Source organism: Lepidochelys kempii, chromosome 7, assembly GCF_965140285.1.
Source record: "Lepidochelys kempii isolate rLepKem1 chromosome 7, rLepKem1.hap1, whole genome shotgun sequence".
NCBI lineage: Eukaryota > Metazoa > Chordata > Testudines > Cheloniidae > Lepidochelys > Lepidochelys kempii.
Genome location: NC_136386.1, coordinates 121,967,776 through 121,978,144, shown reverse-complemented (window position 1 = coordinate 121,978,144; position 10,369 = coordinate 121,967,776).

The window sequence follows — 10,369 nt, the reverse complement described above, 5'->3', positions numbered from 1 at the left end:
AGTGATCACCATGGAAATGCAGCTAATTCTGGAGTGGAATGGGACAGTCATTCCTGCACTCCAGCCCTTCCTCTCTCTTCTACCCGTCGCTGGCTCTAAGAGCTGTTTCAATCCCCAAGGTCGCTGCTGCTCCTGCGGCTTAAGTCCTCTGCGTCACTGTTGCAAGGTTATTGTGCTGCATTATCATCACTGCGTGCTGTGGAATGAGCCAGCCTCACCTGCTAAGCATGGCCCGTGAGTTGGCTCCGTCAGCAGTTCTGATGTGCTGCCTCCCGGCTGCTAGCCTTCCTCCCCAGCCCCCATGGCCTTTTCCATCTCAGGCGGAGCAAAGGGCCCAGATGAGCACAGCTGAGGGGAGGAAAGACAAGCTGCTCGGAAATCTAGGCGGAGCTATTGCATTGATAGAAAATGCAAAAAGCCCAAGCTCTAGCTTGGACCCTGAGCTGGACGGCTCGTGAGTTCAAAGGGGCATTCTGCTTTGGAGCCATCTCTAGGCCAAGGCAGGGTAAAAGCCACGTGAAGGGAGCAGAGAATGTGTCTCGGGGCATTTCTACATTGCAGCCAGAGGGGTGACTGCAGCGCCATGGCCCAATAGAGCAGTGAAGATGCAGTGGCATGGAGCCTAGGAGGACCTCAGGTAGGTACCCACGGTTCTGGGCAGGCTGGTACGGCTTCTGCTAAAGCTGCATTTTTGCTGTCTTTAGCCCAGCTGCAGTTGCCCCGCACCCCGATTGCGCCGTAGCTAGATCCTGAACCTCTAACTCCCTCGGATGTCATGGAAGGTGCTGGGCTGACCCAGGAGAGGGGAGCCCCCTGTTTGGCCACGTAGCAGACCCAGCACGGGACGTGGCAGAGCCAGCTTCCTCACACGGGCTGTGCTCAGCTGGGAGCCGGCTCTCAGGACTGGCATGCAAGCCCCAGGATCAGTTCAGGCCCAGGCAGCTCTGCTGGGAGGTTGTGAACAAAAGGAGCCAGCTCGGGCCACCACAGCGGTGGGATAGCGCTGGAGGGTTGGAAGCAGCGGCCGCAAAATGCGCAGCACGGGGCTGTTCGTTGGATATTTCCTACCTACCCCGAAGCAGGAAACGTTGGAAAACTCAGGGCCAGTGACATTCCTGGAGTCATGCCATTGCAGCCAGGGTATTTGGTGCCTTTATGAGACTCCCTGTCCTTGTGAGAGCCAGGAAGAATCTGACCCCGCCACTGGGTCCCTCATTGCTCCAGATCCTTCAAGACAGATCCTCTCCTACTGCTGTGAGCCTCATCTGAGGACCAACCTACTTCCATCCCCACCACGTGCTCTTCTGCCAGGCAGCCTGGGGAGCTCCCAACCCTTTAGCACAGCGGGGATTAGCCCAGACCTGCCAGAACACAATGATTTCTGTCCCTGGGTCAGCCCAGGAGAGCTACACCCCCACTGGCAGAGGGCCTAGCATGCCTCCCATTTCAGTGCAACCCACACACGTGCACACCAGGACACAGGAGGGTCTCAAGGAGCAGATGCAATGCTGCCGTCACAGCATCCGACAACGAGGGATCTGTTTCAGGCAGGGGGATGTTGGTGGCGACTCGGTGGGGGGAGGAAATGCCACAGCACAGGCCCTGCAGCGACAAACCACAACGCAGGAAACGAAGCCACTTGGGAGCACGGATCTATCTGGCGCGTCCGCCTGTCTGTCCACCTGCCTGCCGGCCGCCTTGGAGGTGCCATTCACCTGAGCTTCTGCTCTGGCTGCACGTGAATAAACAGGGAACGCACAGGGGCTGCAGGGGAGTGCTGGAGGGGCGGGAAGGGGACTGAGGCCCAAGGTCATGGGCAGGGAGGAGCCTGTCCTGCTTAGCTGGCAGAACTGTGTGTGTAACTCGGGCCTGTTGTTCTGTGGCTCGCTCCCGTTTGATGCTCGAACGCTGAGCAGCAGGAAACCTGCTCTTGTTCCCTAGGCAATCCTAGTTCATTTCCTTTCCTTTCATCAGTCACTGCCTGCAAAGCCTCCTGCATCAAGCCCTTTCACCCAAGCAGCTGCACCTGCAAAGAGAATCGGACTGTGAGCGTGGTCAGTTTCACTATGCAGCCAGCTCGGTGCACAGGGAGCTACTCTGGCTTGGTGCTTGAAGCTGGCCCCTGGACGGATTGCAGGGGAGGCTGCAATAGGGTTACCATATTTGAACATTCAAAAAAGAGGACACTCCGGTGGGGGGGCCGAGGATTTGCTCATGCCGCCCTGGTCCCACCCCAACTCCACCCCTTCCCTGCCCCCCATTTCAACCCCTTCCCAAAATCCCTGCCCCAGCCCCACCTCCTCCCCTGTGGGTGCCACGTTCCTCCTCCTCCCCCCCAGCCACGCGAAACAGCTGTTTCACGGCGCAAGTGCTGGAAGCTAGGGGGAAAAAGCGGGCACTCTCTCAAGTGATCAACATTCACTTTCTTTCTTGAATGATCAACCCTTCTTTGGGGAAAAATAATAATGGCAAAATCTCGGACGATTTTAGTGTTTAAAAATTCCTCCAGGATGGCGATTTAAGAACCAAAAAGCCAGACATGTCCAGGAAAATACGGACGTATGGTAACCCTAGGTTGCAGGAGAGCGGTGTGGGGGTTGGATCAATACATCAGAGGGGCCTTGTCTGGTTCTTGGGCCATTCAACAACGGTCTGCTTAAGCCACTCCCTCCCACAGGAGAGAAGGACGGCGGACAGGGCAGCTACTGTTCAGCAAGGCTGCCACACACCGGGACTATGAGGTCATAATGATTCTCTGTAACCAATCCCTCATCGGTTATCGGCTGGGATCGAGCCAGGGACCTTTAGCACAAAAGGCCAGAGCCAGAGTCCATTGAAGTCAATGGAAAAACTCCCAGTAACTGCAGTGGGGTTTGGCTCACGCCCCGAAAGCACAAGCCTTGCCCCTCTGCAGTATTTCTGGGGTGGGAATAAGACAGCATCAGAGAGGTAAGACAAAGGCCTTCTGCACAGTAAACTCTCCCTTTGTAACTCAAGTTCAGGGCCTCTGTCAGGGTTCCCTCCCCACTCTGAACTCTATGGTACAGATGTGGGGACCAGCATGAAAGACCCCCTAAGCTTATGTAAGCGGGGGAATAGTCCCGCAATTGTGGGGAACTTTCCTGGCATCTGCACTACCCCAGTGAAGTGGGCTAGTGAAAGGATCTGAGTCCTCGCTCTCACTTCCTTTACCCAGTGGCCTCCCTGCCCTTGAGGACTCCCCTTCCACTCTCCTGTCTGGCAGAGTCCTCGTAACCCCAACAAGGCTGGGCCCAGGATTCCTGGGGGGCTCAACCCCCAACCCTGCTGTGGTCACCTAGGACAGGGTTAGGGTGTCCCCGCTCCGGGGTACTCTCTCTGCCCTGGGCACTTCTCTGACCCACTGACCATTACATACAAGTTAAAGCAAATGCAAGTTATTTAATCAACAATTAATTTTGAAAAGAATAAGGGAAAATGGGAAAGGTTAAAGGAAACACATCACCCCGCTCTGTGGCGGGGAACATCACAAACAGTGTCTCTAGAACGTCAGGGCAGTTCACAGTCTGTTCCTTGTAAGCCCCAGGCCTCCTGCTCAGGCCCTGGCCGTGCTGCAGGGATGCTGCGGGTTGGACACTCGCTCTGGTGGTGGCCACACGCTCTCAGGCTCTAGGTGGCAGGACCCTTCTGCCCAGTGTCGCCCCCGCCCTGTCGGGGTTACCAATCCCGCTCCGAGTCTGGCCTGCAGCCTCCTGGCTGAGGCATCTGCCTGTGCTGGGCCCGCTGCCCAGGGTCCCCCCCTCGCTCTCCCCAGCTGCTCACCGCACCCAGCTCCGGACTGCTCCAGCCCCAGCCCCACCACTCGGTCTCTGCACAGCTGCTGCTCTGCCCCCAGCTCCCTGGGCTGCTGCTCTGGCCCCTCTGGCCCCTCTGGCTCTGGTTGCTGCAGCTCTGCTCCCAGGGCAGGTCTGCTCTCTCTGGGCTGCTGGATCTTGCCCAGCTCAGCTCCCCAGCTCAGCTCAGGCCCCTGCTTTCTCCTTAGCTCGGCCCCACTCTGTCTGACCCAGCCAATTCCAGCTCAAATGGAGGACTGGACCTCCCTGGCCTCCTGACTCCCTGAATAGCCTGCTCGCCCTGTCATTCAGGCTGACCTGGAGCATTGGCCTCTCCCCATTGTTCCTGGGGACTGTCAGTCTCAGGGTCCTGATTTCCCATAGACCCTTCCCCTTTTAGTACTGGGAGCTAGCCAACCAAAACACCCCCACTGACTGCTAGTAGGGGGGCAACAGTCCCCTTACACTTATTTCTACCAGCTTAGCTTAAAACTTCCCCAAGGCACAATTCCCTCCTTGTCCGTGGACAGTATTTGCTGCTACCACCAAGTGAGTTAGACAAAGATTCAAGGAAAAGAACCACTTGGAGTTCCTGTTCCCCAAAATATTCCCCCCAAGCCCCTTCACCCCCTTTCCCGGGAAGGCTTGAGAATAATATACTAACCAATTGGTACAAGTGAGCCCAGACCAAATCCCTGGGTTTTTAGGACACTAAAACCAATCAGATTCTTTAAAAAAACAGAACTTTATTATAAAGAAAAAAAAGTAAAAGAAGCACTTCTGTAAAATCAGGGTGGAAGGTAATTTTACAGGGTAATCAAATTCAAAACACAGAGGATTCCCCCCTCTAGGCAAAACTTTAAAGTTACAAAAAACGGGGATAAACCTCCATCTAAGCATAGAGAAAATACACAAGCTAAAACAAGAGATACTCTAACGCATTTCCTTGCTATTACTTACTCTTCCTGTAAATTTAGATGTATCATTCAGAAGGAGCTGGATTACTTGCTTGGTCTCTCTCTTTGTCTCCAGAGAGAACAAACACCAAGCACAAAAACAAAGCCTCCCCGCAGATGTGAAAGTATCTTCTTTCCCCATTAGTCCTTCTGGTCAGCTGCCAACTAAGTTAATTGAACTGATTAACCCCTTACAGGTAAGGGGATTCTGTACCTCTGGCCAGGAGGGATTTTATATTACTGCGTACATAAAGGTTGTTACCCTTCCCTTTATATTTATGACAGCCTGCTTTTCCATAGCACCACGGAGGCAGCTGGACACCTTTGTTTTATTATTTCCTCTTGATTTCTGTGCAGCTGCTGCCCTTTCAGTTCAGATGCCCCACGCTGGATCTCAGCGCTGTTAGCTGAGGCAAATCCGAACCCTCTCCTCGAGGGAGGCGGCACCAGCTGGAGGCAACAGCGTAGGCACAAGATCAGGAATGTGGAGAAGGCTGTGGCCTTCCTCCCCAAGCAGTGCCATCACAGAGTGAGAGAAGGGCAGGCGGGGCCTGGGAAAAGCCACACCACTGAGGCAGGGCTACCATTTTAGAGGCAGAGAAGAATTTCACAGCCTTCCCAGGGCACTGCATCTAGAATTGCCAACCCTCCACGATTGTCCTGGAGTCTCCAGGAATTAAAGATTCATCTTGAATTAAAGATTGTCATGTGAGGAAACCTCCGGGAATACGTCCAACTGAAATTGGCAACCCTATTCGACTCCCAGGTTGGGCCAGCTCAGCCATTACAAGGAGGACTTGTTGCTTCTGCGGATGTGGTTGGCTGGGGGAATTTCCTGGGTGTAGAAGGAGCGAGTGTTCAGAATTAACAATCCCAAACGAGGCCTGCCCTATTCAGTCCTTATCACAGGATTTTTCTGTCTCAACTGTTTCCCAAGGGAGACCTGGCTTTTCGACTAAGTGAAACCTTATGTGAAAAGTGCCTGCTTTCTGTCAAAAACTTCAATTTTTCATCAACAAGCCCCAATAGCCAAAGAGCAAAATATTTCCTGCCAGGATGGTTTCACGTCCCTCTTCTCCTCTATGGGCCAGGTGCCTCAGCTGAACTACATCTCCCATGATGCACCACAGCCCAGAACTCCACCAGGAGGGGAGACTGTGGTGCATTGTGGGAGATGTAGTCTGAGCAGGGAGCCCATGAGGTTCCCCAGCGGGAGGGAGACATTTCAGTTTTCAGCCGAAATATTTCAGTTTTTCACTAAAAAGTCTAAACTTTCAATAGGGGAAAAATAAACCCGCATTTTTTGACCAGCTTTATCACTAAAGCATCTGAACTCTGTACATAGAGCCAAATCCCGAAAGGTACTGAACTCCCAGCAATACTTATCACCGGTGCTTAATTTGTGCAGCGGCTTGTCAGGGCTAAGCCCTGGCACCTCTGGGCCTGGTTTGACCACACTCCTGTCCCTGTTTTTCATTAGTTGTCCCCTGTAATTAGTTAGCTCTCCAGGCCCTGTGGATCTCCCCTTTAGGCTGGGGGGGGGCTCCTTTCGTAGTGGACGAGCTCCGCCCGCCCACTTCCTGGATCCCAATAGACCTCTGGGCCTGGCAGTTCATAGCCCCAGGACCTCTGGGCTTGCCACGTCACTTACAAAAATAAAAAAAATTGCTTGAGCTCCAGCACGTCTTTGATTGCAAATAAACCGCTGCTCATTATCACCTCTCAGGATAGCCCCCACCTTGCCTCTGATGGCGAAGGAGAGCTGTACTTATAGGGCTTCAGCTCCGCCTCCTTCAAAGCCCCGCCTCCTAGCGGCAGAAAATCCACTGGGCATGCTCAGTAGGATCTCTGCTGCTTTAAAAGGGAGGCTACACACTCAGGAGCGCTTGGTGAGGGAAGGACAGTGGCTGCAGCTCTTGCTGGCCTGGCTGCATCAGGAAAGTAAGGAAGCTTTGGGTTGTAACGCACAGCATGTGTGTCCTGTAGCTTATACATTGTCATGATCATGGGGAGAGAAACCAAGAGGCAGAAGGGAAAGAGAAAAGTGACTGGAAAAGCAATGGTCAGTGAAGAAGGGGTGACGCCTCTCATGTCACAGCTGGCTTTGGCCCCCTCGGTTGTGGAAACTGAGGCCTGACTGGTGGCTTGTCGACGTGGGGAAGTTGACTAGAATCGCTTCCCGGGGGGATATGCTGGTATCAAAGTGACTAATCCAAAGTTCTTGAATCAATGTCACTAAATCTATAATCGAGTCCCCATGGGGAGCTATTCCAGTCAATGTCCCTGCAGAGAAAAGGTTCAAATTTTGGCATCTCCATAGCCCACAGCAAGGGGTCGCTTTCATGGCTGGTTGGGGCACTCCCGGCTAATGCAACCATCCTGCGTATTCAAGCTGCACATCCTTATGGCCAGAGCCTTGGCTGGTGTAAGTGCGCATGGCTCCATGGTGCTTACCCCACCAGTGGATCTGGCCCTGGGTGTTGATAGTGTGCCCCTCACCCTCGTATTGGGCCTGGCAGGGTTTGCATTCTCAAGGTGGTTCTCCTCCAGGCAGGCCTCGAATGTCTTCTGCAAGGCAAAGGTGGTTTGTCCGTCCACCTGGTGCCCAGATGCCCATGCTCGGTCTTGTCTGCTGCTCCATCGAAGGGATTGCTGTGGGGCAAGGTGCTGGCTCAGCAGCCCTGGGGGCTGAAGTCCGGTGTTTTCCGCAGGAAAGATGCAGCCCAGGCCGGGGCTGGGGAGCTCCCCCACGCTGCCCAGCTGCTGCGCTTTAATCCCAATACACGGGCAGCGCTGAGGGGCAGGGGAGTTCCTGGGGACTTTCCACCCAGGCTGCAATTCTTGCGTCAGGCCGGGTCTGCATTTGGCTAAGGCTGAGGAGAAAGAAAAGCGGAGCCCAGCCAAGGAACAAGCAGCAAGCCAGCACGGTCCCAGCCCCTTCCCCTGGCTGGCCGGCTCTGATCATTGAGGCAGTGCCTCGGAGGCCCGGTCCCCACAGGCCCTGGGAACAGCAACCAGCACCCAGTGCTGAGACACCCCCGGTGCTAGCCTCCGGGCCACCTACTGAGCACAGCTGGCCTGCAGAAAGCTGCCTGGCTGGCGACGGCCCAGCTCATAGGCTAGCAGTGAAGGTTCCCAGCCTTGCTGCCGCCTGGGCATCAGCATTATCCCTGCCTTGCCTTGCTCCAGGAACCTTTGGCTCAGATCTTTGGCTCTGGCTACTGCCTCCGGCTCTGGCTCTGTGCTTCGATTCCTGGCTACTGACTCCAGCGCCAACCACTAGGCGTGACACCCCATGCCCCAGTCACTCACACAGCCTGGCAGGTCACCGGACACTGGTTCTGGTGGGAGCCGGGTCTAAAGCAAAGCCCAGCCCCCTTCTGTGGCTCCTGGCCGGGTGTATCTCCAGCCGCAGGAGCAGAACCTGTGTGCTGCCCGCATGGGAGGGAGGGAGAGGGGAGTGAAGGACAGGCCCCAGCCGAGCCTGGCTCTGATCTCATTCCATGCGCTCTGCTCCAGTGCTGTGCAGACACCTAGGAACGTGAGCAATCAGTGGCTATTCTGTATTCCCCGAACAGTTTCTGAACAGCTGCGTGGCTCATAATAATCCCCCGAAAACCTGCCTGGAAACCGCCTCCCTGCTCCAGCTCTGAGTCACCCAAGAGTTTTTGCAAGGGCTTAACGGGGCGGGGGTGGGGGAGGATAACCCACCCCTGGCCCATTTCTTCCCCCTATGGCTCCCAGTGGCTGGCTCAGCGGAGAGGAATCGCGCCCCCCGCAACCAGCCTTCCCTCTCGGAACCCACCCTCTGCTGTGGGGGGCAGAGACAGGAGGTGAGGCAAAGGTGGCCCCTTTGGGATGGGGGGACCCAGGGTGCCAGCTGGCACAGGGCAGTGTGGCAAGGCCACCTGGGGTGGGGAAATGGAGGCTGTCTGGAAGGGCAGAGTGCTCGGGTCGGGGGGGCTCTGCATGGGGGAAGGGGGCTCTGAGGAAAAGGAGGCCCAGGGGTGAGAAGAATGGGGGGGCCCTCAGATAAAAGTATTTCAGGGGAGAGTAGGGCGGGGTGGCCATGGAGAGATGGGGCCTGGGGGGCGCAGAAGGGAGAAGGACCGGATACAGGTCAGGGGAAGGTTGCAGGGTAGAAGACCAAGGAAAGCAGCGGGTTGGGGGCCTTGGATGCATCGAAGCGGCAAATACAATTTCCCTCCCCGGCCATGGGGCCTGAGATGGGTTGTTGTGGCCTTTAGGGGGTCATCAAAGCCCCAGATGCAGCAGGGAGAGAGATTTCACCCCTCCCCTCAATACTCCCCTGCTCCCCGTCCTCTGAAAACCCGAGTGTATCAATCAAGCTGCTCTCCATCCCCCACATACACACAGACCCTTCTGAGCCCCTGGCAGCTCTTCCTTTCCCTTGCACTGAAGGCAGGAGACAGCAATTTTTTTTTGGTCAAGGTGGCTAGCAGGGATGGGGTCCCTTTAAGAACACCGTGTCCTGCCACCTCTGAGTGTGTGTTGTGGGTCAGTCGCAGACAGGATCTGCGGAGGGCTGGGGGTTTCCTGCCCGGGGCTTTGCCTGGCCTCCATCGCTGGGACACACACATACACACAGAGCCTTTGTCCCATTGTTTATCGCCAGCTGTACACACGCAAGGCTGCAGCTGTATTTAAAATAAAAACAATTCAGCGACAGGACGGCTCTGCGTTCAGAGGGGTGGATCCCGTCTCCGGCGCTTTGGAGGAAGGACCCCACAGTAGGACGATGTGGGATGAGCTGCCCACAATGAAGATCACATCCTAACCTTGATGGATAAAGATGGGCTGAAGGACAGGGCAGGGCAGAAAAGGTGGGGGAGTTGCACTGTATGTAAGGGAGCAGTAGGACTGCTCAGAGCTCAAGAATGAAACTGCAGAAAAACCTGAGTGTCTCTGGATTAAGTTTAGAAGTGTGAGCAACAAGGGTGATGTTGTGGTGGGAGTCTGCTATAGACCGCCGGACCAGGGGGATGAGGTGGACGAGGCTTTCTTCCAGCAACTCACGGAAGTTACTAGATCGCAGGCCCTGGTTCTCATGGGAGACTTCAATCACCCTGATATCTGCTGGGAGAGCAATACAGCGGTGCACAGACAATCCAGGAAGTTTTTGGAAAGTGTAGGGGACAATTTCCTGGTGCAAGTGCTGGAGGAACCAACTAGGGGCAGAGCTCTTCTTCACCTGCTGCTCACAAACCGGGAAGAATTAGTAGGGGAAGCTAAAGTGGATGGGAACCTGGGAGGCAGTGACCATGAGATGGTCGAGTTCAGGATCCTGACACAGGGAAGAAAAGAAAGCAGCAGAATACGGACCCTGGACTTCAGAAAAGCAGACTTTGACTGACTCCGGGAACTGATGGGCAGGATCCCCTGGGAGAATAACATGAGGGGGAAAGGAGTCCAGGAGAGCTGGCTGTATTTTAAAGAATCCTTATTGAGGTTACATGGACAAACCATCCCGATGTGTAGAAAGAATAGTAAATATGGCAGGTGACCAGCTTGGCTTAACAGTGAAATCCTTGCTGATCTTAAACACAAAAAAGAAGCTTACAAGAAGTGGAAGATTGGACA